This window comes from Stegostoma tigrinum, chromosome 28 (assembly GCF_030684315.1).
Source record: "Stegostoma tigrinum isolate sSteTig4 chromosome 28, sSteTig4.hap1, whole genome shotgun sequence".
Lineage (NCBI taxonomy): Eukaryota > Metazoa > Chordata > Chondrichthyes > Orectolobiformes > Stegostomatidae > Stegostoma > Stegostoma tigrinum.
Genome location: NC_081381.1, coordinates 19,262,649 through 19,290,494, shown reverse-complemented (window position 1 = coordinate 19,290,494; position 27,846 = coordinate 19,262,649). Strand labels below are relative to the sequence as shown.

The window sequence follows — 27,846 nt, the reverse complement described above, 5'->3', positions numbered from 1 at the left end:
GTTTTAGTAACCAAGACAGTACCTGCAGCTCTGAAACTACATGCTAAGCAATCCAATTCTGCAGCTCCTATTTCCATTATGCCGAATAGAGTAGGATTCCATGAATAAAGCAGCTCACATTTAACATTTGCATTTGCCTTTGACACAGCTAAATCACCCAAGGCACCTCCCAAGGACAACCAATGCTCAACCCTAAAAGAGATTTGGACAGGACAACTAAGGCTTGGGAAAGATGAGTGTCTTAAAGGAAGTGGACAGATAGATGATAATAGAAACTATCAAAGTGCTACTTAAATGGCAGAAGACAAAGTGGAACAATGGTAGAACAAGGTGGGAGAAAGAATGACCAAGAGGTTAAAGCCAGAAGGACAGAGGATTGAAAGATTTTTTGGAGGTTTCAATTTTTATATGATGGTAAAAACATAAACAGACTTAAAATTAGCACATTAAAAATTTTTTTTCAGAGATAGCGGGAAATGCAGATGCTGGAGAATCTGAGATAACAAGGTGCAGAGCTGGATGAACACAGCAGGCCAGGCAGCATCCTAGGACCAGGAAAGCTGACGTTTCAGGTCTAGACCCTTCTTCAGAAATGGGGGAGGGGAAGGGGGATCTGAAATAAATAGGGAGAGAGGGGGAGGCAGATAGAAGCTGGATAGAGGAGAAGATAGGTGGAGAGGAGACAGACAGGTCAAAGAGACAGGGATGGAGCCAATAGAGTTGAGTGTAGGTGGGGACTTAGGGAGGGGATAGGTCAGTCCAGGGAGGACGGACAGGTCAAGGGGACGGGATGAGGCTAGTAGGTAGGAGATGGGGGAGGGGCTTGAGGTGGGAGGAGGGGATAGGTGAGTGGAAGGACAGGTTAGGGAGGCGGGGACGAGCTGGGCTAATTTTGGGATGCGGTGGGGGAGGGGAGATTTTGAAGCTTGTGAAGTCCACATTGATACCATTGGGCTGCAGGGTTCCCAAGCGGAATATGAATTACATTGATGGCTGTATCAGTGCTGCCTCGTGCTCCCATGTGGAGCTCAAACAGTTCATCCACTTCACCAATACCTTCCACCCCAACCTTAAGTTAACCTGGACCATCTCCAACACATCCCTCACCTTCCTGGGCCTCTCTGTCTGTATCTCTGGCAACCCCCTAGAAATCGATATCCATTTCAAGCCCAACGACTCCCACAGCTGGCTAGAATACACCTCCCCCCACTCACCTTCCTGCAAAGATGCCATCCCCTATTCCCAATTCCTTCACATCTGCTCCCAGGATGAGACATTCCACTCCCATACATCTCAGATGTCCTCATTTTTCAAGGACCACAATTTCTCCCTTTCAGTGGTCGAGAACGCCTTCAACTGTGTCGCCTGCATTTTCCACAACTCATCCCTCAAACCCCCTTCCCGCAAGTAACAACCCAAACAGAATCCTTCTCGGCCTCACGTACCACCCCACCAGCCTCCGGATCTAATGCATCATCCTCTGACACTTCCACCATCTGCAATCCGATACCACCACCTCCCCATCCTTATCTGCTTTCCAGAGGGACAACTCTCAGGCCCCAAGAAGACTTTCCACATCAAGCAGATGTTCACCTGCACATCTGCTAATGTGGTATACTGTATCCACTGTTCCCGTTGTGGCTTCCTCTACATCGGGGAAACCAAGTGGTGGCTTGGGGACCACTTTGCAGAACACCTACGCTCAGTTTGCACTAAACTACTGCACCTCCCAGTCACGAACCATTTCAACTCCCCCTACCATTCTTCAGACAATGTGTCCATCCTGAGCCACCTATAGTGCCAAAATAATGCCACCCGAATGTTGCAGGAACGGCAACTCATATTCCGCTTGGAAACCCTGCAGCCCAATGGTATCAATGTGGACTTCACAAGTCTCAAAATCTCCCTTCCCCTGATCGCATCCCAAAACCAGCCCAGCATGTCTCCGCCTCCCAAACCTGTCCTTTCTCCTACCTATCCCCTCCTCCCACCTCAAGCCCCACCCACATCTCCTACCTACTAACCTCATCCCGCCCTCTTGACCTGCCCATCCTCGCTGGACTGACCTATCTCCTCCCTACCTCCCCAACTGCACTCACCTTTACTGGCTCCAACCCCGTCTCTTTGACCTGTCTGTCGCCTCTCCACCTATCTTCTCTATCCATCTTATATCCGCCTCCCCCTCCCTATTTATTTCAGAACCCCCTTCCCCTCCCCCCATTTCTGATGAAGGGTCTAGGCCTGAAACGTCAGCTTTCCTGCTCCTCTGACGCTGCTTGGCCTGCTGTGTTCATCCAGCTCTACACCTTGTTATCTCAGATTTAAAACATTGATGGTATAAACAAGTTCTAAACATATCCCTTACCTATGCTGCTAAATACATTGCAGTTTGTGTCTTGTCCTCGTACAGCGAAGAAGCTCAAGGACAGAGGCAAGGAATAATGCTAAAAATAAAATGTGTACATCCAAAGAATGCACACCTGAATTGTTTGTCTCAGATGCTGAAGACATTGCCACCTGATGACCCACAACCTCTACTGCTTGATCCAGTGCCTGTTTACTGGCATTTTCACCTTCTTGATTTCTGAACCTCTGTCCACCACTGACAAAGTGTTCTTTTGGGCTCCAGTGCTGTCATTTGTCTGACTGCAGCCAGCCCTTGTGTCATCTACCAGGTGAACTATTTCTTGGCATGGCACATGTTGAATATCATGACTGAGGCTCACATATGCAACGGCTCCAGAAACAGGGGCATGTGTTTTGACTCTTTCCATGTCTCTTATTGCTTTCAGTTCGTTCTCTCGCTGTTTTGTGCTCTTTGATTTCATTGTTAATGGTCCATTCTGGGAACTTTGAGAAATTGCCATATTAGAATCACACGGTATTGTGATAGGTTCTCTGCAATCCTTTTTCTGATGTTTCTTGTTTGTTTTCTTCCTGTGCTTGTGTTTTTAAATTTTCGGCATCAATTTGTTTGTCTGCAATTTCATCCCCCAGTGAGAAGACAGATTTCTTTCCAGGAACACGTGGGGGTTAGCTCCAATTATGTTCACTGCAATGACTGACAAGCAAGCAAAACAGCATTCAACATTTGATATATTTGGTGCAATAGAAAAATTCAATTAGTGCATTGGTATTCATTTCATTTTTTTTAATGATGCCTACTGACACCAATGGTGCAATGATAAATTCTGACTGCTTACTTCCATCAATTTTCAGCATGTGCAATATAAAGCTGATTCTTTAAAACTTAAAAACATTAATACTTTGTTTCACATATATTTTCTCTTCCCCAATTACACTTTCTTTCCCCCCACAGAGTCATAGTGTTGTACAGCATGGAAACAGACTCTTTAGTCCAACACATCCATGCTGACCAGATATCCTAAACTCATCTAGTCCCATTTGTCAGCATCTGGCCCAAATCCCTCTAAACCCTTCCAATTCATGTGCCCATCCAGATGCCTTTAAATGCTGTAACTGTACCAGCCTGCACCACTTCCTCTGGCAGCTCGTTCCATACACACACCACCCTCTGGGTGAAAAAGCTGTCCCATTAGGTCTCGTTTATACCTTTCCCCTCTCACCTTAAACCTGAAAATTTGAAACATATAAAATAATCAAAAAATAATCAGAGGGTTAGATAGGGTGGATAGGGAGAGCCTTTTTCCTAGGATGGTGACGGCGAGCACGAGGGGGCATAGCTTTAAATTGAGGGGAGAAAGATATAGGACAGATGTGAGAGGTAGTTTCTTTACTCAGAGAGTAGTAAGGGAATGGAACGCTTTGCCTGCAATGGTAGTAGATTCACCAACTTTAGGTACATTTAAGTCGTCATTGGATAAGCATATGGACGTACATGGAGTAGTGTAGGTTAGATGGGCTTCAGATCGGTATGACAGGTCGGCACAACATCGAGGGCCGAAGGGCCTGTACTGTGCTGTAATGTTCTATGTATCTAGGTACCTATGCCCTCTACTTTTGGACTCTGCTACCCTGGGGAAAAGACTTTGACCATTCACCTATCCATGCCCTTCATGATTTTATAAACCTGTGTTAGTGTTTTTATGACTTTCAACATGCTTTACTTTGATTTCAATCAAAGATTTTGCTACTTTTAAAAAAAGGGGTGTCAGCAGCTGGCGTCTTTCTTTTAAGCTGACACCCTTTTTTAAAGCATTTTCTCCATCAATTCTTTCAGGGCTCCTTCAGCCACCCTTGTCTGTTCCAAATCAAACATGAAATTAGCTGTTATGACTTGATAGGACAGTGATTCAAATTCACTCTTGTGTTTCTTGAAGGGGTATCTGGCTTTTGAATGGCACCTCTCCAAGATGAGAGTAGATGAGTAACTAATCTTGCAGAAAATCGTATCCCACCACTTTATAATACAGTGCATTTTGGCTCTAACACCGAGTACTGAATGTTGACTGGCCAACATCTCTGTCTCAGGCTTTCTGCAGAGTTTCAGCAAAGCTCAGCATAAACTGGAAGAACACCACCTCATTTTCCGCTTGGGAACCCTGCAGCCCTCCAGACTCGATATCAAGATCAATAATTTTAGGGTCTGAACTCTCTCATGTCCCAGCCCCCTATGCACACGCCAGTCTTGTTTTCACAGTCTGCCATTGCAAAAAACCTATTGTTAGCTACTAACAGTCCCCATTAACAACTACTCACTCTCCTTGCCAGATCGTTATCCACTCCTTTGTCTGTCCATCTGCTCTTCTCTTTGGGCTCTATCCCCAACTATCATTTACTCCTGATCCCCTCCCCTCACCCTATTTCCTGCATAAAAGCTGACACTCTCCTAGCTACCATCAGTTCTGAGGAAGGGTCACTGGACTGGAAACATTAACTTTGATTTTATCTTCACAGATGCTGCCAGACATTCTGAGCTTTTTCAGCAACTAAATTTTGCATCTGATTTACAGCATCTGCAGTTCTTTCAGCTTATATTTTATTTCTGTCTTTCTGATAATATCATATCATTATATTTTCAGTTTGGATAATATTTCCTGAAATGCATTTGTTTTTACAATAATTAAAATGAGTCAGAGCTAAGTAAAGGTTGAATTTGGCATTTTTTTTCAGTTTCACTTTTTCTTTTATTAAGTGGGTTGTTTGCAAGTACCTGATCAAAGATATGCTCTAATCAGAAGGTTTAATTTGACTAATTTAACAGAGTCTACTTGGGTAAAAGGTAATGAAAGCCAACATGAAAGGTAGATGAGTCTAACCCTCAACCCCATAGCTGTGGCTATTAAATTTTCAGCAAGCCCACTGGGTCAGCATAAAGGATAGGAACCTGATTCACTTTGCCCTCTCTTTATAGCCCAGGAATGCTGAAGACAAGTGCAGTCCTCACTGTTGTGGTCACAGTGCAGCTGCAAACAATTGTTGAAAAAATAGAGGAATGTTTCTTTATTTAGCGTGTCAATAAGGTGCCATGAGGTAATTCTATATCCAGTGTTTGGTTGTAAGCCTGACCTTACATCGAGCCTTTGTGCGAGGGTACACCTGAGCAACATGACCGCAATGTTATAAACAAGGCTTCACATGGCCAGCAGAACCAAAGATACTGAAAAATTACAATTCACTTCAGATTTCAGAAGGGCAGACTTTAATAACATGGGTAGAAGGCATTTATATTTTGTAGTTTCATCACCAGCTAATGGAGTTAAATAATTAACATCTGTTAATTATTTAACTCCAGGTGATGAAACTACAAAATATAAATGAAAATAGTCTAACAACAAATTGTTGTTAATAGTTACAAAGAAGGGTGTGGGGTAAGCAAAACCTATTGTGGTTGATTAGATGAACAATGACAAATAAAATATAAACAAAAATGTTTCTGCAGACTAAAGTTGTCTCATAACCAACCAAACAAAAGCAGGTTCCGGGAACAGCTAATGCAAATAAATGACATGATTAGATTTGCTAACAGGATTTAGACAATTATAAAAACCGAAAGAACTGCGGATGCTGTAAATCAGGAACAAAATCAAAGTTGTTGGAAATCAGCAGGTCTGGCTGCATCTGTGAAGGAGAAAACTGAGTTAACATTTTGGGCAGGTGACCCTTCCTCAGTACCAATTGTAATGAAATGAAATGAAATTGTAATGGTTGTAATGAAAACAGATTTTTCACTTTTTGAAATTGCATCAAATTGTTACTCTACTGAGTCACTGAAAAACTCTCAGGGACAATTTGTCAAGAACTCAAAGAATGGAGTGGAAAGTTACGATGAACATTTTACATGATCTTCATCCTTGACGATAATGCTTGATTGCCAGAAAGCAGCTATGCTGTTAGTAATTAAATTGCTAAAATTAACACTGAAAAATATGTTTTTCATAGAAGTAGCAGCATTAAAATCAATAGGCAGTCAACATGGTTCATAGCCACTGAAAGGATCCACAAACATAAGATACAGTTCAACATCTTTGCAAGCGTCAAAAACAAAGTTGCTGGAAAAGCTCAGCAGGTCTGGCAGCGTCTGTGAAGGAAAAAACAGAGTTAACGTTTCGGATCCAGTGACCCTTCCTCAGAACTGACCCGAAACGTTAATTCTGTTTTCTCTTCCACAGATGCTGCCAGACCTGCTGAGTTTTTCCAGCAACTTTGTTTTTGTTCCTGATTTACAGCAACCGCAGTTCTTTTGGTTTTTATCTTTGCTAGCTTGCTGAACAGTGTATAAGCTTCTTTATAGTGAAACAAAGGAATAGACAGATCCATAAAACTACTGATTGATTAGTTTGATATAAATGATAAGGAAGTTGCTTGGGCAAACCAAATGACATATTAAGGACAGCTGACGAAATTTCAACTTAACCAAAAAGATTCCCGTTGCAGACGACTAAAATCTAAAATCAAAACAGAAAATGGTGGAAATACTCAGACGTCTGCAGCCGTGCAAAGAGAAACAGAGTTACCGCTTCAACTCTCAGACTTGCATCAGGTCAGATGGAAGGTCACAGACTTGAAATATTCACTGCTCCTCTCCACAGATGCTACCATAACCTGTTGAGTATTTCCACCATCTTCTGTTTTGATTCCATGACTTCAGCCAACTTCAGTTTCTAAAATGTTTTCAACCATATCCTACATGAAAGGTTTTTCCACAGAATTGAATTTTCTGATAGTCATTACAACATGTTGAGCTGGATTGAGAACTGGCTCTTAGGTTGAAAGCAGTAGACAGAGGTGAATTTGGATCCTTTTGGAGACTAGTTAGCAGAGGTGTTCCAGAGGCTTCATTGTTGGGAATGTTGCTCTTTATTATTTTTAGTAATGATTTAGATGAATGTGGAACATCTGCTTGCTTGCCAATGCTATTTAGATTTGTGGGAGTGTCAGAACTGTGGACAATGTTCAAATTCTAAATGGATCTAGCTATGATGGGCATTTGACACGTTGTTGGCAATTATATCAGAGCCTTGAAAAGGGAAATGCTACATTTGTGAGCAGAATGAAAACTGATCACTTGTACATGTTTCAAGGAGAAATGTGAAAGTTAATGAAGAAAGAAAACAGATCAAGGCATTGTAATTCACAATTCAATATATACATCTACCTCTCAATCAGCTACATGTTCTCCTGGGAAAAGTACAGTGAAAACTAGAATGAATAAAGTGTTGGGGGAAATTGCCTATAAGACAAAGCATACTACATTTACATAGTTACATTTCAATTAGAATAATGCCCAGTTTTAGTTTTCACGCGTTGGCTGATACTGAAGCTTCAAGAAAGGTCCAAAGGAGGTCCGGTAAATTAATTTCCAGTTTGAACCACTTTAGTTATCAAGATAGGCTAGAAGAGATAGGCCCTATGCTCTACAGAAGCACTGATGTAGGAGTGATTGATTGAGATTTAACAGATGATGAAGGGAATAGATTGTGAACAAGTAGGAAGCTTGTTTCAACTCAATAGAATAGAGATGACCGGGGTGCGGGGGAGGGGGGGTGGTCACAGCTCAATCTCCATAAGGCTAGAGTTCAGGATGTACTTATTACCTCAGTGCACCTTTAGTAAAAGGATACAGGCTCAAGTGACGGACATTGATATGTTGAATTCTTTCAAGCGTGAGCTGGGTGTAAGGCAGGGTGTAACAGAGACTGTCTTGTGTGAAAGGTAGGTACTGTATGACATTAAACAAGATGAGAGTGATCTCCTGAATTAGACTTAATTACTTAACAGATTTGGAGAAGAATTTTCAAGCTTTAATTTTCTCAAGATACCTTAAATTTCTAGTAGATTTTTTTTACCTCACCCAGAAGATCATATGGCTTTCAGGTGGGTGTGTGCGCATATATTGTGATGCAAAAGGTGCCACTGTTCAGTGAGGAAGGTTTGATGGCTTAGATGGTCTTTCCTGGTGATCACAATCCATTTGATCCCACCACAGATCTGATTGTGATAACAAGGTGTAGAGCTGAATGAACACAGGAGGTCAAGCAGCATCAGAGGAGCAGGAAAGCTAACATCTTGGGCCTAGACCCCCAGGCCCGAAACATCAGCCTTCCCACTCCTCTGATGCTGTTTGGCCTGCTATGCTCATCCAGCTCTACACCTTGTTATCTCAGATTCTCCAGCATCTGCAGGTCCTACTATCTCTGAAACAGATCTGACTGTGAATATTTAGTTCAACACTGGCTAGGGATTAGTCAGGATTCTTCGCCTTCGATGAATGTAAGACAATGGCCAGGATTACAGTTTTATATAAGTTTTCTGTCCCCTTTTGTTGGATCAGTTCTATATTTTCCCCTCAATTGCATCAACATAACCATTGAAATGGTAACCCAGAATCTTCTCCAAAGGCTCTAACAATGCTGCTCCAGTCCAGTTGTAAGTTTTGCAAGAGTCTCAAAACGTGGATAAAAGATGCATTTTCAAAACGTATTGGAGACTAAGGTTAGTATTATTGGTTCTTTTGTTTTGCATACTTTTTTTTTGCATTTGCTCTTGAATGACTAAAGGTGTAGATTTTTATACTGTCTCATCAAATTTCTCAGTAATAGCTAAATTTCAACACACACAATGCATTGATTTTGAAATGCATCCAGTTAGTATTTTGCAATTCTGGCAATCATGTTGTGCACAAGAAGCTCTCACAAACAGCAATGAGTGAGATGACTGATTAGCAAGTAAGTTGTCTCCCTTCCAGGTACAGAGCACCATTTTGCAAAGCCAGGAGACAATAAAACAGAAACTAAGCAGCATATTTATTTGTGGTATAAAAATCTGAAATGCTGGACACTATTTCTGAGAAACCAAATTAAGTTGGTAGCATTTGGAATTGAGTCACCAATGAATAAAGTGAGCATAGAAGCCAACTCTACATACATTACTTAAATGAGTTGCTAATTCCAATATGCCCAATTCACCCTCGTACTACTACAGAATACTTACAACCCAAACCAGGCAAATGTCTCAGAAAATATACTATTTGTTCTTTCATCCAGTAGACACCTGTTTAACTAGTTGAGAATAGATCATTTTCCGCTCCTCTCCCTCCCACAAACCACCCCACCTCCCCCAACCCCTACCAAAGAACTGTCAACAACTATTGTTACTAGGCAACAACGGCCTCAAGAACAAATTATACATTCCAACCCCTGCTACTGAAAACATGCCTGAACACAATTCTTGATGAAAGTTAAATAGACCCCTAAAGTTTGTCTTTTGAACTGTAAATGGTGATTATGCTTTAGCCAATAATTGATTTGGGATTACTTACATATTATAATATGTATACCATATTAACTAAGTTTTAGCTGTTGCATTTATATCAATGTACAAGAAACTACTCTATTTTCTACACCATTTCTTACTAAATTCAACATCACCAACTACAAATTGAAAAAACTGTAATGAATGTTGTTGAAGTTAGAGGCTTAAATCTGATTCAGAATGGTACCAGATTAAGGGACTGTTATGAAAAGGCAAAAGGACCCAAATTTACACAACATGTCTCAAAACACATTAAATCCAAGGAAGTACTTTCAAAGTATTAAATGAAACCCAGCTGTTAAATCTCAGAAATAGCACCCTGGTAATGACTAGGTATATCCTGATTCTCTGGTGATGCTGATAAATATTGGCAAAGGCATTAAAGATAATTTCCCCTGCGTGTCTTTAAAATACTGCCATAGGATCTCGAGGCATCAGTTTAACACCTCATCCAAAAGATGTACCACAGATGGTGCAGCACAATCCCTCAGCACAGGATGATCTGTCTTTACTGTTCTACTCAAGTCCTAAAATAGGTTGGATCTTAGACCTTGAGACTCAAAACTGAGAGTGTTACCAACTGTACAACGGCAGACATTTAGGCATAGCATCCTAGAGGGAAAAATTCAACATTAATTTCATTGGAACCAGGTTGAGATCTACTGACATATACTGTTGTGTAGTAGTTTTGATCAGGCTGGATTTGGATTCATTCTGGAGATGACCACAATAAGGGTAATTCTAATGGTGTGAAATCTGGCACCAATAGTTTTCATGGCTTTTCATGCGCTCAGATTGCTCTGCACTAAACCCTATACCATCTCTTTGTATCATTGTGTATGCTTGTAAATAAAACCATTTTTTGAGCATTATGCTCAACATCATATTTGTACTTTCTTTAAGTTTAGACAGCTCCAGCCCATCCTAAGTCCTCACCATCACTGTTCCACCCTGAACATTCCCTACCCTCTAAGATACTTTCTGCACTCTGCCTTGAATAACCACTTCATAGCCCATCACCCTGAATACTAAGATTTATAGCTCCCGTTTCCTCAGCTCCCCATCTTCACATTTATTGCTGTTTGGGGATTGGTTAGCTTGGATGGCTGATTTGTGATGCAGTGATGCCAACAGCGTAGGTTCGATTCCTGCACCAGCTGAGGTTGCCATGAAGGATTCTCCTCTCAACCCCTCTCCTTGCCTGACGGTGACTCTCAAGTGAAACCACTACCAGTCATCTTTTGGCCCAGTAGGATTATGATGACTTTACCTGTGTCACCCTCAACTTCACAGCACCCTCTCAACTTCTGCATCCCCTTGATTCTCCACCCTTGCATGTTTCAACCCCCCATATCCCACACTCTCAGATCCTGCATCCTCAAACCTTGCCTCCAGAACTCCTTCTTCACTCTAACCTCTGTTCTGTCCCCCGTTAGGAATACAGCATTGAACTCTAAATGAAAATACCTGAGAGACACATGCTTATTTATGCTTTTTCATTTTATTACACATTGAGGATTTGAGAAATCATATAAAAGTGTCAATTCACATCACCATGTGTGGATGTGTAAATGGTTACACACATCATGCTCATCTCTGTGGATGCTTTTATACATATTTTTATTACAGGCACTTATGCACAATGCATTGATGCTATCTTTATTAGGTTCAGTTATAAAAACAATAAAAGCTTTATGTATGACCCTGATTTCAGATCATACTTGAATCTTCGGGGGTGGGGGGAGGTTCATTTATGCTCGCACACACCAGGCATTCTGTGGTAATCACTGGGGATGGGGTGATCCACGTCTTACACTGAAAAATCATTTTAAAAATGTCTCTCCCACAGTTATGAGTGTAGATTGGAATTGTGTACAATCTACAGAAATTGGATCCAAGGCACAAAAATTTGCACGTCTCTAGTTTACAGTCACATTTTGAGGGAAATATACAATTAAATTTGATTGACGTAACCACTGCCTGGATATCCAGAAAGGTTCCTATGAAGACTCTCACATGTGCAACAATACATCCTGTTTTATCACTTGCTTCTATCTGGAACGTCCTCCCAATGGTCCCTACCTTTCTGCCACTCAAGGTTCAAGCCAGGGTCCAACATGATGTTGACCAATCTCACTTTCAGAAACATCTGCAAGTGCTCAGTCTGTGGCCAGATAAGTCATTCTCCACCTGTAGAGAATTGAGCATGGAACTGGATGGTTAAAGCCTGGCTCAAGAGCCTGCAAGGAAAGTCATACTATATTTGTGAGAGCATGCTAAGGAAGAAGCAAGGTCGGTAACTAAATTCCTCCAGGTTCAAGCCACCAAAACCTCAAGGGAAATGGGAGAAATGTGGGCAAGGAAGGAAGGTGCATGGCAAGAGCTGGTTCACTTTGTTCTGGTGACTCTGGGCTGGTTGGTTCTGAAGGTGGCAAATAGGACTTCATTTCATTCCAAAACCAAATAACTCCATCCCTTGCAGATACCGCAACGTGCCATGAGCAACAACCCAGCCCTCCTGCTGTTATTCACAAATTCCAAGAATGTTACGCAACACCCCAGGGGAACTGACCTTCAGAAGCAATGTTTTGACTTTGCCATCTCAGAACATATTAAGAATGGACTTACAACATTATGGCCATTTGGCACAGAAGCAGTGTCTCTATTTCTGGGCCAGAAGCTCTAGGTTCAAGTGCCACTGTGGGACTTTTAGGAAATGGAATCCAGATTGGTTTTGAAAGTTTAGCTCCAGCCCGTTGAACTAAACGTCTCCCATGCTCATCCCCCTTTCCAATCCCATCCCCACCCCATTATTCTCACAGTAACATGACCCTACAGCAGTATCCTTGCAGATTTCTGACAATTTCTAATCTCATGTTTTACCCAGAATCCATGCAGCATAGCATTGCTGCTGACTAGATGTGTTCATCCGCTAATGTTAATTCCCTTCATCACTGCCCTTGTCCCCACTCATCACGAGCCTTTGCTTTCATCTCTCCAGCCTTGACTCTCTCATTGTCCCTCCTCAAGTGTCAATATATGGACCCCCAGGTCTGTACTTGCCCTTCACTAGCTCCAAGAGAGGACTGACCAAACCCCCAGCCACTGTGTTTACCGCTCTCCGACTGACAAGGGCAACAGCAAATCCATCAAGACTGACCCACCATTCAACAAGATCATGGCTGATTTGCCCCAAGCCTCAACTCATGCTTCGTGCCAGCTCAGCACGGCTGTCAAGTCCCTGATATTTCAACAATTTATCTAACTCCACCTTCAGTGATCTACACTCTACAATTTTCTGGAGTAGAAAATTTCAGACATTCACTACCCTCTGGGAGAGGAAATCTCTTTGCTTTTATGTTTTAAATGAACATCTCCGTATTCAGTAACTATGTCATTTAGTTTAAGGTTCTCCCAACTAGTGGAAACATCTTCTATGATGGAATCTCCATGCAGTTACCCTACAGGACTGATTATTGCCCACGACCCCCTGACTGTGCCTGATTTGAGTAGGCTGCTGGCCACAGCCAATCCCTGGCCTGTATGCAGACTTTGCCTGTGTCTGACAGTCCCAGAACCCCTGGCCAACATCGCCACTTTGTCCCACTTGACTGAACCGAGGACTAGACTGAATACATTTTCTGACATGGCCATTTGTTTGACTAATTGTTTGCCATGCATTCAGCTGTTAAATGTTAGACTCTGTGCATTGTACAGCAATATGTACCCCCTCCCTCCGCCCCTGGAACCCCCATATCTTGTTCTAATGACAAGCTGCCTTGTCTATGTCCTGCACAAAAGAGAATGTCAGTACAGCAGCACTGAAAGCCTTTCGATCTGGCTGAAGTGCCAACACGTTAACAGGACTTGGCAACGTAATGCAGGGTTACTGTGAGAAAAACAGGAAGTGGGCACTAAGCGATAGAAGGCTACGAGAGTAAGCCTTCAGCCCTGAGGTCCCACCCAAGATCTCTGCATACAAAATGTCCTCACAGTGAGCTTTCAATGCTGTGTGTGCTGCAAGTGGATTGGGCAGCTTCTATGACGATTGTGTGACATTGGCAAATGTTGGATGTAAATGTCCTTGGATGAGGGGTGTATGCTGCTGCTGTGCTTGAATGATGCCACAAGATGCCGTTTGGTAATGCATAAAGTGGAGATTCTATGCAGCCTACAGCAAGCTGAAGTTGCTAGACATTTCCCCTGACCACAACACATTTGGTAACCTAGGAAGCTGAAGATTGACGAGGCGAGTTGTGCCATTAGTAGGCATTCAACAAAACACAATCCTCCTCAATTGGCAACATGTTGCTGCCCAGTGAGAAACTTGCCTCACCTCAATGGATACATAAAAGTTACAGTGAGTTTCTCCTAATGTTAAGATAGGTTTCACTGGACTTCTTGCATGATTCTGCCACAAATCTCATCACAACCCATGCTGTTCAAGGCTGGGGAATAGCCTAAGTCTGCAGCAGAAAACGAGATGTGGAGAAGGGTGTGAAGTTGAGGGAAAGACGGTGATGCAAAGTTCTGGCCACAATTGAGAGCACTTCTGTCTATCTTGTTTGGCCTGATGGGAAAGTGGGTGTGCATCTGTTAATGCCTACGGCTAAAATTATGAATATTTCTGAAGATATCATTGGGTTCACTTGTACAAATTTAAAGAGGGATCAATTTCCTTCATGTGTGTTTCCTGTTCGTCTGCAACGAGGTCAATCAGAGATGTGGTGGTTAAAAAAAAACTGGATCTGAGACAGTGATTCATTTTGGTTTAACCCTTTCTCACAGTGTGCATCTGCTACAGTTAAAATCCAGGCCAAGATCCCAAAAGAGCAACTATTGCACAATGGTTTACTGCTGCCACTGAATTTGTTTTGTCCATTTATGGGGCCTGGGTGTTGTGAACTGGGCTAGCACTTATTTCCCATCCCCAAGTGACTTGAAGTGGTGGTGGCCAGTTGCTTTCATGAACCCTGCCACTCATTTTGTCGAGGTACAACCACAATGCAGTTCAGGAGGGAGTTCCAGGGATTCTCTTTAGCCTACCTTTTCAGATAGTTTCAAATAGATTGCACAATTTTACTGACACGGGGAGAAATGTATATTTTAAAAGAAGAAGCTCAAAGCAAATGCAAATATCTCAATCCCAGGAAGAACTGCCATTCAAATATATGCACACAAATTCCACAACACTGTATTGAATTGAATGTTTATTGGCCTACTCCCTGCATAGGTAACCTCCATATTCTGTTCTTTTGTTTGAGAAGTCATTTTGTAAAACGATACCTTAGTTTTCAGTTGGTGTATTCATCATAATTGAAAGGTAGAACAAAATAATATGATGGAACATTCATAAAAATATTCTGTCACAGAGACATAGTAAATTTTCATAAAAGTCACTGATATTAAGAATGAAAATGTCACAATACTACAATGGGAAAGTTTCACAATTTAGTGTTAGAGGACATTGAGTTATAAAGAAAGGCTGGATAGGCTGGAACTTTTTTCACTGGAGCATAGGAGGCTGAGAAGTAACCTTATAGAAGTTTTTAAAATAATAAGGGGTGTAAATAAAGTTGATGGTAGTTGCCTTTTCCCCAGGTTATGGAATTTCAAGACTAGGGGTCACATTTTTAAGGTGAGAGGAGATAGATTTAAAAAGACAATGGACGCAAATTTTTGACACAGAGTGTGGTTTGTGTGTTGAATGAATTTCCTGAGGAAGTGGTAGGTGTGGGTACAATTACAATATTTAAAAGACATTTGGATAAGTACTTGAATAGGAAAAATTTGGAGGCATATGAACCAGGTGTGGGCAGGTGGGACTAGTTTCATTTGGGATTATGGTCAGCAAGGACTGGTTGGACCAAAGGGTCTGTTTCTGTGCTGTATGGCTCTATGACAATGACACAGAGTAGGAAGCATTTTCAGTGCTGTGGGTTGACCTATAGCTTGTTCTGGCTTGATGGTAAAAACTATAAAATGGTCTATTTTCTCATGACTGTTATTACTAAATTGATGGATGTCAATTTGCTGAAAAGAGGTGGATTCAAAGAAAAGAACATAACAAAGCACCTAACCCCACAAAGCAGCTTTTAGCTTCTTCTTAATTTAGACTCAAGGCTTCCTTATCAAATATTACCAAGCCAAACAAAAATTAATACCTGGGAGTTAAATAGAATACAAATTAGACTTTGCATTACAAATTTGTGTTTATCGTTGTACATGCAAATTTGTTTAATGGTTGGTACATGCAAATGAACATCTGTCACTGCTGGAAGATGATGAGCACATCTCAAACTTACACCAAAAATGATCATGAGGGAATGAGGTTATGTCACACAAGATGGACATAAGTGGCAATGTGGGACGTTGCAACAGATATAAATTTGTCTGTTCATGGTGTCTCATAATCTGTTCTATGGCAAAACTGGCTTGAATTAATTTAAGATCTACTTGCTCATTTTATTGCATTCAAATCTCCCCACAGTGTCACCCCACCCTATCTCTGTCGTCTCCTCCACCCTTACATTCTTTTGAGATTTCTACACTCTTCCAGTTTCAAAATCTTGAACATTCTTGATTTTACTACTACACCACTGACAACTATGGTCAGAGCTGCAATGGCTTTAATTGCTGGAATTTCCTCGCTAAATCTCTTTGTCTTTCTACCTACCTCCACTCCTTTAAGATGCTCCTCAAAATCCATTTCTTTGGCCAAACGTTTTGTCATTTGCACTGAAATGTCCTAACATGATTTGATGACAAATTTTGATTGATAGAATTCTTAGCAAAACATCCCAAGGCGGTTGACAAGTTAAAGATGCTGTATGAAAGTAAGTTATTGTTGCTGACCCATTTGTAAACTGACATTATCAGAACACATTGCACAAACTGTCCTTAATTTCCTCTTTCATGAATATTGTGCTCATCGAGATGTGTTGGGAAGTACAGATTGGGAGCAATTGTTCCACAGAAAGGCCACAGCAGACATGTGGAGGCTGTTTAAGGAGCAGCTGTTGCGAGTGATGCATTAATTTGTTCCTCTGAGACAGGTAAGAAGGAGTAAGATTAAGGAGCCTTGGATGACAGGTACAGAGGTGCTTCTTGTCAAAAAGAAAAAGGCAGCGTACATAAGGTGGAGAAAGCAAGGGTCTAGCACAGCTTTAGAGGATTACAGGCTTGCTTGGAAGGAGCTCAAAAGTGGACTGAGGAGGGCCAGGAGGGGGCACAAAAAAGGCTTGGCAGGAAGGAGTAGGGAGAACCTGAAGGCATTTTACTTATACGTGAGGAATAAGAGAATGATCAGGGAGACGGTAGGGCCGATCAGGGATAGCGTAGGGAACTTGTGCGTGGAGTCTGAGCAGATAGGGGAAGCCCTAAATGAGTTTTTTGCTTCGGTTTTCACTAAGGAAAGGGACCTTGTTGTGAATGAGAACTTTGAGGAGCAGGAAAACAGGCTTGAACAGATCAAGATTGAGGAAGTTGATGTGCTAGAAATTTTGGCAAACATTAAGATTGATAAGTCCCCAGGGCCAGACCAGATTTATCCTAGGTTGCTCCGGGAAGCGAGAAAGGAGGTTGCCAAGCCGCTGGCAAAGATCTTTGCTTCCTCACTCTCCATAGGAGTCGTACCGGAAGATTGGAGGGAGGCAAATGTTGTTCCTCTTTTCAGGAAAGGGAATAGGGAAATCCCTGGAAATTACAGACCAGTCAGTCCTACGTCTGTGGTCAGCAAGGTTTTGGAAAGAATTCTGAGGGATAGGATTTATGACTATTTGGAAAAGCATAGCATGATTAAAGGGAGTCAGCATGGCTTTGACAGGGGCAGGTCATGCCTTACAAATCTTATTGAGTTCTTTGAGGAAGTCACGAGACAGGATGACGAGGGTCGAGCAGTGGATGTGGTGTACATGGACTTCAGCAAGGCGTATGATAAGGTTCCCCACAGCAGGCTCATACATAAAGTCAGGAGGTATGGGATACAGGGTGATTTGGCTGTCTGGATTCAGAATTGGTTGGCTGAAGGGAGGCAGAGAGTGGTTGTAGATGGTAAGTATTCTGCCTGGAGGTCAGTGGTGAGTGGTGTCCTGTAGGGCTCTGTTCTTGGGCCTCTGCTCTTTGTAGTTTTTATAAATGACTTGGATGAGGAGGTTGAGGGGTGGGTTAGTATGTTTGCTGATGACTCAAAGGTTGGAGGTGCCGTTGATAGTATCGAGGGCTATTGCAGGCTTCAGCGAGACATTGACAGAATGCAGAGCTGGGCTGAGAAATGGCAGATGGAGTTCAACCTGGATAAATGCAAAGTGATGCATTTTGGAAGGTCGAACTTAAAGGCTGAATATAGGATTAAAGGCAGGATTCTCAGCAGAGTGGAGGAACAGTGCGATCTTGGTGTTCAAGTGCATAGCTCCCTCAAAGTTGCCACCCAGGTGGATAAGGTTGTTAAGAAAGCATATGGTGTTTTGGCTTTCATTAACAGGGGGATCGAGTTGAAGAGTCGCGAGGTTATGCTGCAGCTCTACAAAACCCTGCTGAGACCACACTTGGAATATTGTGTCCCGTTCTGGTCGCCCTATTATAGGAAAGATGTGGAGGCTTTGGAGAGGGTGCAAAGGAGGTTTACCAGGATGCTGCCTGGACTGGAGGGCTTGTCTTACAAGGAGAGGGTGACTGAGCTCGGACTTTTCTCTCTGGAGAGAAGGAGGAAGAGAGGTGACATGATCGAGGTGTACAAGGTAATGAGAGGCATGGATAGAGTCGATAGCCAGAGACTTTTCCCCAGGGCAGGATTGACTGCCACGAGGGGTCATAGTTTTAAGATGTTGGGAGAAAGGCATAGAAGACACGCCAGAGGGAGGTTCTTCACCCAGAGAGTTGTGAGCGCATGGAATAGTTTACCAGTGGTAGTCGAGGAAGCAGAGTCATTAGTGACATTTAAGCGACTGCTGGACATGCACATGGACAGCAGTGAATTGAGGAGAATGTAGGTTAGGTTATTTTAGTTTTGGATTAGGATTCTTCCACGGCACAACATTGTGGGCCGAAGGGCCTGTACTGTGCTGTACTTTTCTATGTTCTATGTTCTATCAATGAAGCAATGTCTGATGGTTGATGGAGAAATTTTCCTTTTTTTTGAGTTCCCAACTAACATTAAGCACTTTTTTTATCACACAGAATAGTGGTCAGATACACTGTAAATCTTTCCCATGTCATTCTTCAACAACATACCATTATTTCCAACTCTTTTCAATCATCTGTGCACCGATATGATATTTTTATTTTCCAAGCCTACAGATTTCCTCAGTGAAATTGCCATATCAGGGTGGGGTCAAACTTCAGGAACTGGTCTGAAATTGACCAAGTCGATTTTAAATTGCTTCTTTCTCTCTGAAAAAGATGAGATTTCATATGCAGTTTCTCAGGGAAATCTCATTCTCTAGCAGCATAGTGTCAGCACAACTCACTCAAAAGAGTGAAAAATAAGCCCATATTGGTGTTTCTAGAGTTGGGAATTTGCTGGTCGGAGTGATAGAATTCGATGTGCATTGCAGAGACGGTAAAGCTCAGAAATTAATTCAGATAACACTGTGTCACAATCACTGCTTGCATTGTAACAGTTTGGGCCAGACTTCAGGGTTCAGCTGGTCTTTCCCTGTCTGTTTTTTTTTCGAATATGCGTATAGCTAAAGTTTTAGCATGACACATTGGAACAAAATGAGACACCACAGTAGCATTGTATTAACTGGAAACTCAGTTCTCCCAGCATTATTTAGATCCCCATTTCAGATGTATCATAATTAAAGTGATGAGCATTGTTCATCAATATATTCATAAGAGGAAAGGAAGATAAAGGGGGAATTATTCTGGGACCACATGGCTAGTTTCACAATGATATTAAGAAAGAGATATGAATTATGAAGAGCCAGGCAAACCCTCATTTGTCAGAGTTTGAAAGAAATGAGAGAGGAGCCACCTACATTTTTGGCTACCCTTTCCCTCAAATACCTGTCATGGCATTCTATTGTTGGTTTCCAGCTGAAAGGTCTCTGATTGACCCTCCACTTTCAAAAGCCCATCAACCATTCTGAGTGAGACAGCAAGGCTAGCTTCAGGCCCTTAATTGTTGCTCTGGGGAAAATCACAATGAGTGGCTGTTTTCCAACAGACCAAACTCCTGATTCACATTTGACACGAGGATTCAGAAATCCCCACCTATACTCCCCTCTCCACCTACCTTCTTTTCTCTCCATCTTCGGTCCGCCTCCCCCTCTCTCCCTATTTATTCCAGAACCCTCACCCCATCCCCCTCTCTGATGAAGGGTCTAGGCCCGAAACGTCAGCTTTTGTGCTCCTGAGATGCTGCTGGGCCTGCTGTGTTCATCCAGCCTCACACTTTATTATCTTTGATTCTCCAGCATCTGCAGTTCACATTATCAGTGATACAATTTTAACCTCACTGCGAAGCCTCTTCCAGGGATGCCTAACCGGGAAAACCCAACCCCACCACTCACTTCATCACGTCTCTGCTGCCCCATCCCCCTTCACACTAAGTGTATTTGTATGAGAGAGAGAGAGAGAGCCTGTAAGGTTGCTTGATTATTTAGGGGGTATTTCTATTTGTTTTCAGCTAGATTTGGTAAGGTAATACTTGTGGATGCTGTGTATGTGATACTCCAGAAAATCAGTTATAGCCATGCACTTACCTCACATAGATCCCCTATAGCCACAAGCTGATCGATTTAAAATGGTATTTTATGTTCCCATAAGAGGTGGAAAACAACTTGCAGGAGTTGAAACACTGCGCCATGCTCCTTGCCTAGCAAGTGCCAAGAGTCCTCTCTCCATCTCCAATCAATATCTAAGCATGGACAATGTCATGGTGATGGTGTATGGCTATAAGCAAAAGGAAATAAAAGTTCAGTATTTCAATAAAGCAGGTAAGAGAGTGCAAAGAAGCTGCAGAGCATGAAAAAATTCAGACATTTAATGAACACATTATTTTTGTGGGTTTTAATGCTACTCTTAATAGAAGTAGATACAATGTACAGAACAGAAATGTATCATTCGGCTCAGGTGATCCATTCCAGCATTTATGCTCCACAAGTCTTCTCCCACCTTAATTTGTCTAACCCCATCACAACCTTTTACTCCTTTCTCCGCTTAGCTAGCTTCTGTGTAAAGGCTTTAAATATTGCTTGAGCTGGTGGGGATTACTTTTTAACCAGTCTGAGGGTAGAGATGTTTTGTAGTGATGGGAATTTTCAATATACAGATGGTCACAAAGATTTCTGGTTGTTTCTTGTCTTCTTTTATTATTGAAAGGTCCTATCACAATATATCCCTTGAAAATAATGACCCAGTACAGCACAGTAATTGTAATAATGAATCTTTGCAGTCTACTTTAATGCAGATCACACAATTGTCAATACAGCATATTGCCCTTCCAATAGTCATTTTCCAAAGAAAATCTTTTCATGGTAAATTTTAAACAAATAGTTCTACCTAATCTCACATCAAGATCGAAATTTTTCCCTTAGTTTAAAGGAAAAGGGAAATAAAACAAATTGCTGACTCACTTAGATGTCTCCAGCAAAAAAGCTGCTGAGCCAAACGTATGTGTGGCCATGCTGTAGTGATGAAGGTGTCACAGAGGCTGTCACAAGTCGTCTGCATGTTCTGCTGCATGCACCCCAAATCTAGCAAAACAACTTAAAGGAACCATGCATTAAAATACACAGGCTGCGCACAACAAAGGAAATTTACAGGGATGTCTAGCTCTTGATACAGGATATTGGTGTCTCAGTGTAAACAGATAATGTAGCAGGGACTATAGTAAATAGGAGATTACTGAGAAGGTTTCCCTCTACACCATATGGTTTCCCTGATTGTGATAAGTTTAAAAACAGAAAAGCTCTGTCTTTCCTGGCATCAGTTCAACAATCTAACCTCATCATTGTTGAATTAAAAAAGCAATTTCAACTTCATTCATGAGGGTAACTCTTAAAGGTACAGGTAACTAGCAATTTTTAAAAATCAATCGTAGGACATGGGTATCGTGGACTGGCCAGCATTTCTTGGCCACCCCTAGTTGTCCTTGAGAAGGCAGTGGTGAGCTGCCTTCTTTAACAGTTGCAGTCCATGTGTTGCACGTAGACCCATTAGGGAGGGAATTCCATGATTTTGATCCAGCAACACTGAAGGAACGGCAATATATTTCCAGGTCAGGATAGTGAGTTGCTTGGAGGATGCTGTTCCCAAGAATCTGCTGCCCTTATCCTTCTAGGTGGAAGTGTTCATTGGTTTAGAATTTGCTGTCTAAGGATCTTTGGTCAATTTCTGTAGTGCATCTTGTAGACTGTACACACTTTTGTCACTGGAGTGGTGGAATGGATGGATGTTTGAGAATGTGGTATCACCTTCAGGTTAGACCATCTAAAGCTTATGGAGGAAATAGAACTGGAAACTGACGAGCAGCTCATTGAAATAGTCAAATCTGGATGTCAAAGTGGTGGATGCATGTCTCTGCAGCAATTGCCTCAGGCTAGGATTAAATTTTGACAGTCACAGAAGTAGATACGATAGCTTTTTTTTGTGTGTGATTGATTACCTACAGTGTTGAAAATTCATATTAGATGCTAAGGTTGTGTGCAGCTTGGTTCAACCTGAGAATGGTCTATGAGTGGGATGATGATGAGGGAACCAATATTCTGGATAGCTGAGCAAGACGGCTTTGCTCTCCTTAATGCTGAAACAGCAGAATGTTGAGGTTCAAGACAAGTGGTCTGATAACAGTGGGAGGATCAAGGAGATGGTGGAGAGGTAGAGCTGGGTGCCATCAGAATATATGTGGAAGTTTGCACCACTTCTTCAAATGATGTTAATGAGGGGGAGCAGGCAGCTGAGTTTGGGTATCAAACAGAAATCCTAAGGAAGGCTCTAAAGCATTTGTGGCAGGGCAAAAGAAGGAACCTTGCTGAAAATGCTCTAAGCCAAAAGTTAAAAGATGGACGATATATGTACAAAAGCAGTACCAGACACCCCAGCCATGCTTCATACCTTTCCTGTTCATGAACAAGTTACTGAAAATTAAGGGCAACATTGAAACAGGGTTTTTCACCATAAGATGGATGGAAGGATATGTGGGTGAGTTATCTGTGGAGTTCCTTACACACATCTCTTAGGGGTGAGGTAGTGGATAACAAAAGCAAGTTTGTGGGAATCCAAACTGATTAAAATTTAATTTTAAAATTGCTATGTTGATAATTAAATTGTTTGTAAATTTAAAAAATGCAAAAAACTTTTAGATACAACCAAAGAAACTAATATGGTGCATACTATGATGATAGATCACAGAACTGACAAAACTTTTGGGATTGAAGTAGGTCCCTGAAATGAACACGAGATCCCGGGTTCCATCTCTTCTTGAGTTTTTGTGATGGGAAGGATGTCACAATATTAAGCCTGACTTCCTGGTCCAATGTTGAAGCCAAAGTCATCCTTCAGATCCTGCACAACTTCGCACTAGACCACAGCATTTCCTAAAGAAGATTTGTACACTGGAAGTGACAAATAAAATTGAAGTACTAAGTGGCTGCAGATTCTGAACTCTTTAGTAAATGTCTGCAAATTAATTATCCTTTTATTTATTTACTCATGCAGAACGTATTATCAACACATGCCAATAACAAATTGCCAGAAACTGTCATTTATATAAAAATAGCATTTAATGAGGTTCTGCACATTTAAAATGACAAAGGTCCCAAATTCCCAGCAACCCTTTACAGCACATTTTTGCATTTTTATTCCTGGCAGTGCTGTCTCTCAGTATTGATGAACTAAATCGCAGTAACACAGAATTGTTACAGCATAGAATGATGCCATTTGGCCCAGCGTGCCTGCACTCCATTACACCATGGCTTTTTTCTTGTTTTTTCCTTATTGCCTTACTCAGTACTTTTATCCAAATAAATCATCCAATGCTCTCTTGAATGCCTCAATTGAACATTCTGGGGACCTGCGTTCAAATCCTGCCATAGCAGACAGTAGGTATTGAAGTCAGTAAATTATCTGGAATTAAGAATCTAATAATGACCATGAATCCATTGTTGCTTGTCAGGAAATCTGATTCACTAATGCCCTTTAGGGAAGGAAGCTGCCATCCTTACTTGGTCTGGCCTACATGTGACTCCAGACCCACAGCAATGTGGTTGACTCTTAACTGCCCTCTGGGCAATTAGGGATGGGTAATAAATGCTGCCTGGTCAGTGATGCCCTCATCCCATGAATGAATAAAGAAAAGGAATTCTCTCAGATGCATTCACATATTTCCCATAATGTGACATCTGCAACTGCCCACCGTACACCAGCTGAGGCCTAACAAGTGTCTTATACAAGTTCAACATCATCTCCTTGCTCTTATATTCTATGCCTTTGTTCATAAAGCTAAGGATAATGTTTGCTTCATTAACTGCTTTCATTACTTGTCCCGCCACCTTCAAAGATCTGTGCACATATACACCCAGGTCCCTGTGCTCCTGCACCCCTTTTCGAATTATACCCCCTACTTGATATTGTCTTTCAACATTCTTCCTACCAAAATGTATCCCTCATGTTTCTCTGCATTGAGCCTCACCAACCATCTGTCCAGCTACTCCACCATCTTGTCTTTGTCCTTTTGGAGTACAACACTGTCCTCCTCAGAGTTTACACCTCTTTCAAGTTCTACCAGTTGCTAGTCTATACACTACACTGACTGTACCCTTTTTAATTCCTTAGTTTTGGCAAACTGACTTTGTCCTTGAGCTATGAGCTATCCTCTCTCTCAAACACTGCAATGTCCTCCTTAATGTGTACTGCTGCCTCTCCTCCTTTTCTGTCTTTCTTGAACAATTTATACCCATAATATTTAACATCCAGTCTTGCCCTCCACTGAACCAGGTCTCTGTTATTACCACACATCACATTTCTACATGGCAATTCACATCTGTACCTCCCCAACCTCTGTGCATTGACATATATGCACGCTAACTCTGTTTTGGAATTCATTTCATTCTCCCTTACTCTGATTTCATCTATTAACATATTTTTCTCTAAGCTATAGCCAGCTTTACTCCCAGTATTTTGTGAACCCTGGTGTTCTCTTTTATAATCCTTTTTTGAATCCCATACCCCTGCCAAATTACTTGAACGCCACATACGTCCGTGATTCCTCTGATGCTTTGCATTGGTTTTAGAATTTCCAATTTGTAGGCTCCAGCTGCCTCCTCTTTATCATCGACATGCAGTCCCTTTACACATCCATCCCCAGTGGCACAGACAGTCTCAGGGATCTCCAATTCTTTGTGGAAAAAAGGTCTGAACCATCCACATCCACCACCACTCTGCCTGGCTGAGTTCGTCCTCACCCTGAACAACTTGTCTTTTAACTGAGATGACAAGGTGTAGAGGTGGATTTACACAGCAGGCCAAGCAGCATCAGAGGAGCAGGAAAGCTGATGTTTCGGTCTAGACCTCTCAATGGACTTCTCTTTTAACTGTCTCACTTTCTTCAGGTTAGAGGCGTGACCATGAGCACCCGCATAGGCCCCAGTTATGCCTGTCTCTGTGTGAAGTACATGGAACATTCCTTTTTCCAGTCTGTTCCAGTCCTATTCCAGCCTCACCCACAACTCTTTCTCTGGTATATCGATGACATAATCAGTGCTCCTTCCCTCTCTTGCTGGAATTGGAAAAGTTTATCAATTTAATTTCTAATTTCCACCCACCTCTCACCTTCTCTGACTCCTCCCTTCCCTTCCCTGACATGTCTGTCCATTTCTGGGAATAGGCTAGCTACTAATATCCACTGCAACACTGACTTCCACTGTTACCTTAACTATACATCCTCATACCCTGCTTCCTATAAAGACTTATTCCATTTTCTCAGTTCCTGTGTCTCCATCACATCTGTTCTGATGATGCCAACTTCAAAAAGGGGGCCTCTGAAATGACCACCTTCTTCTCCAGTAACATAGCTGACAGGGCACCTCAGCCAGGCCCGACCCATCTCCTGCACTTCTACCCTCGCCTCATCTCTTCCATCCTACAACAGCGAAACAGTCCCACCAGCATCCACATCCAAAGGATCATTAGCTGCCACCTCCAGACACATAACCCCTTCCCCTTCCCTGTCAGCTTTCTATAGGGACTGTGGCCTCCAGAACACTCTGGTCCACTCCTCCTTCACTCTCAATAGTCCCCACAGCTCCACGGCACCTTCCCGTGAACCGCAAAAGGTACAACACCTGCCTGTTTACTTTAGTGCAAAACTGAGAGCACTACCAGGAATAAGAATGCAAAAATAGCACTATTGAAGATTAACAAGGAATTCTTATTGAATCCTGCATAACAATGTCTCCTCATCAAAAGCCATCTAAAATATAGTTTGCGGTTGTTCATTTACATTAACTTATGAATGAAGAAAAGCAGAAGATAATGGCTCCTCAATAGTTAAGCCAAGTAAAAGAAAATGGGACTAGAAAAGATGGATGTTTAGTAAGCCACTTGAGCACAACGAGCTGAAGCGCTTCTTTCGGTGATGTAAAAACCCTACGACTCTAAATGGCAGATCTGGTTGCAGCCTCATCTCTACTTTTCTATCTAGCAATTCATTCAAGGTGCATGGAGTTTACAATGTGGTTGCACATTGGTGAATTCAGTTCAAATCTATTGACTTTAAATGCACTGAGATGGTCTGAGGTCATGATAAAGAGCGAGATTAATACAGGTCAGTTTGTCTTTTCTTCCTTGAGTAATATTTTCACAAGAAAGTTGAACAAACAAGAGACTTCTTCACAAATTCAGTAAAGTACAAAGTTTTTTGCTTTATTCATTCATGGGCAGTGGGCATTGCAGACTGGACCATATTTATTGCCATCTCCAGCTGTCCTGCAGAAGGTGGTAATGAGCTGCCTTTCTGAATTGTGGTTGTCCACTTGACATAGGTGGACATACAATGCTGATGGAGAGGAAGTTACAATATTTTGACCCAGTGACACTGCAGCCACAGTAACATATTTCCAAGTCAGTATGACAACTGGCTTGGAGAGGAACTTACAGATGGTTGCATTCCCATGTATCTGCTGCCTTTGTCTTTCCAAATGGCAGCAATGTGGGGATTAGAAGATGCTGTCTAAGAAGCCTTGATGAATCTCTGCAGTGCACCTTGTAGATGGCACACACTGCTGCTACTGAGTGTCAGTGATGGATGTTTGTGGATGTGATGTATTAAGCAGGCTGTTTACTCCTACGTGGTGCCTAGATTTTTGCATGCTGTTTCAGCTGCACTCATCCTGGCAGATGTGCTTTATAGATAATGCACAGGCTTTGGGGGGTGGGGAGTGGTCAGCAGGTGAGCTATTCGCTGAAGGGCATATAGCTTCTGACCTGCTCTTGTAGCCGCTCTATTTCACATGGTTAATCCAGTTCAATTTTTGGTGAATAGCAGCCTCCAGGACAGCGAATGTCAAGGGAATGCCTTTGGATATCCAGGAGCGATGATTACCTTCTCTCTTATTGGGGATGATCATTGCCTGGGCACTGTGTTGTGCAAAATGTCACTTGCCACATGTCACCCCAAACCTGGATATTGTCCAGGTTTTGCTGCATTTGGACATGGACTGCTCCGGTATCTCAAGAGTTGTGAATGATGCTGATCAACATGCAGTCATCAGCAAACATTCCAATTTCTGACCCTATGATGGAGGCAAGGTGACTGATAGGCTTAACCATTTTCAGCTACTCTATGACACTACCCTGAAAAGCTCCTGCAGAGATGTCTTGGAGCTGAGATTACTGACCTCCAACATCCATGCCCATCTTCCTTTGTGTAGGTATAACAACAACTAGTGTGACGTTTTTCCACCTGATTCCCATTAAAATCAAGTTTTCTCTTTGTTAGCACATTTAGTCAAATGCAGTCTTGATGTTAAGATCAGTCACTCTCAACTCAACTCTGGATTTCAGCTCCTTTGTCTATAACCTATTTGTTGGGAAACAACAATTTCTGGATAACTAAATATGGCTTCTAGAAATGTGGCACAGATTCATTTCTAATTGGAGAGGTTTCAT

The 27,846-nt window shown here is 42.0% G+C and overlaps 1 long non-coding RNA gene across 1 annotated transcript in view; it reads right to left on the bottom strand.

Moving 5' to 3' along the window:
* The window catches only part of LOC125466635 (uncharacterized), a 41,713-nt gene extending 18,429 nt beyond the window's left edge, over positions 1-23,284 (bottom strand). Inside the window, exons 1-2 of the long non-coding RNA XR_007250487.2 lie at positions 21,315-23,284; positions 20,442-20,631 (exon numbers count right to left, since the gene is read on the bottom strand). This is a non-coding gene — a long non-coding RNA (uncharacterized LOC125466635). The remainder of the gene's footprint in view (positions 1-20,441; positions 20,632-21,314) is intronic.
* Positions 23,285-27,846: the final 4,562 nt, after the last annotated feature.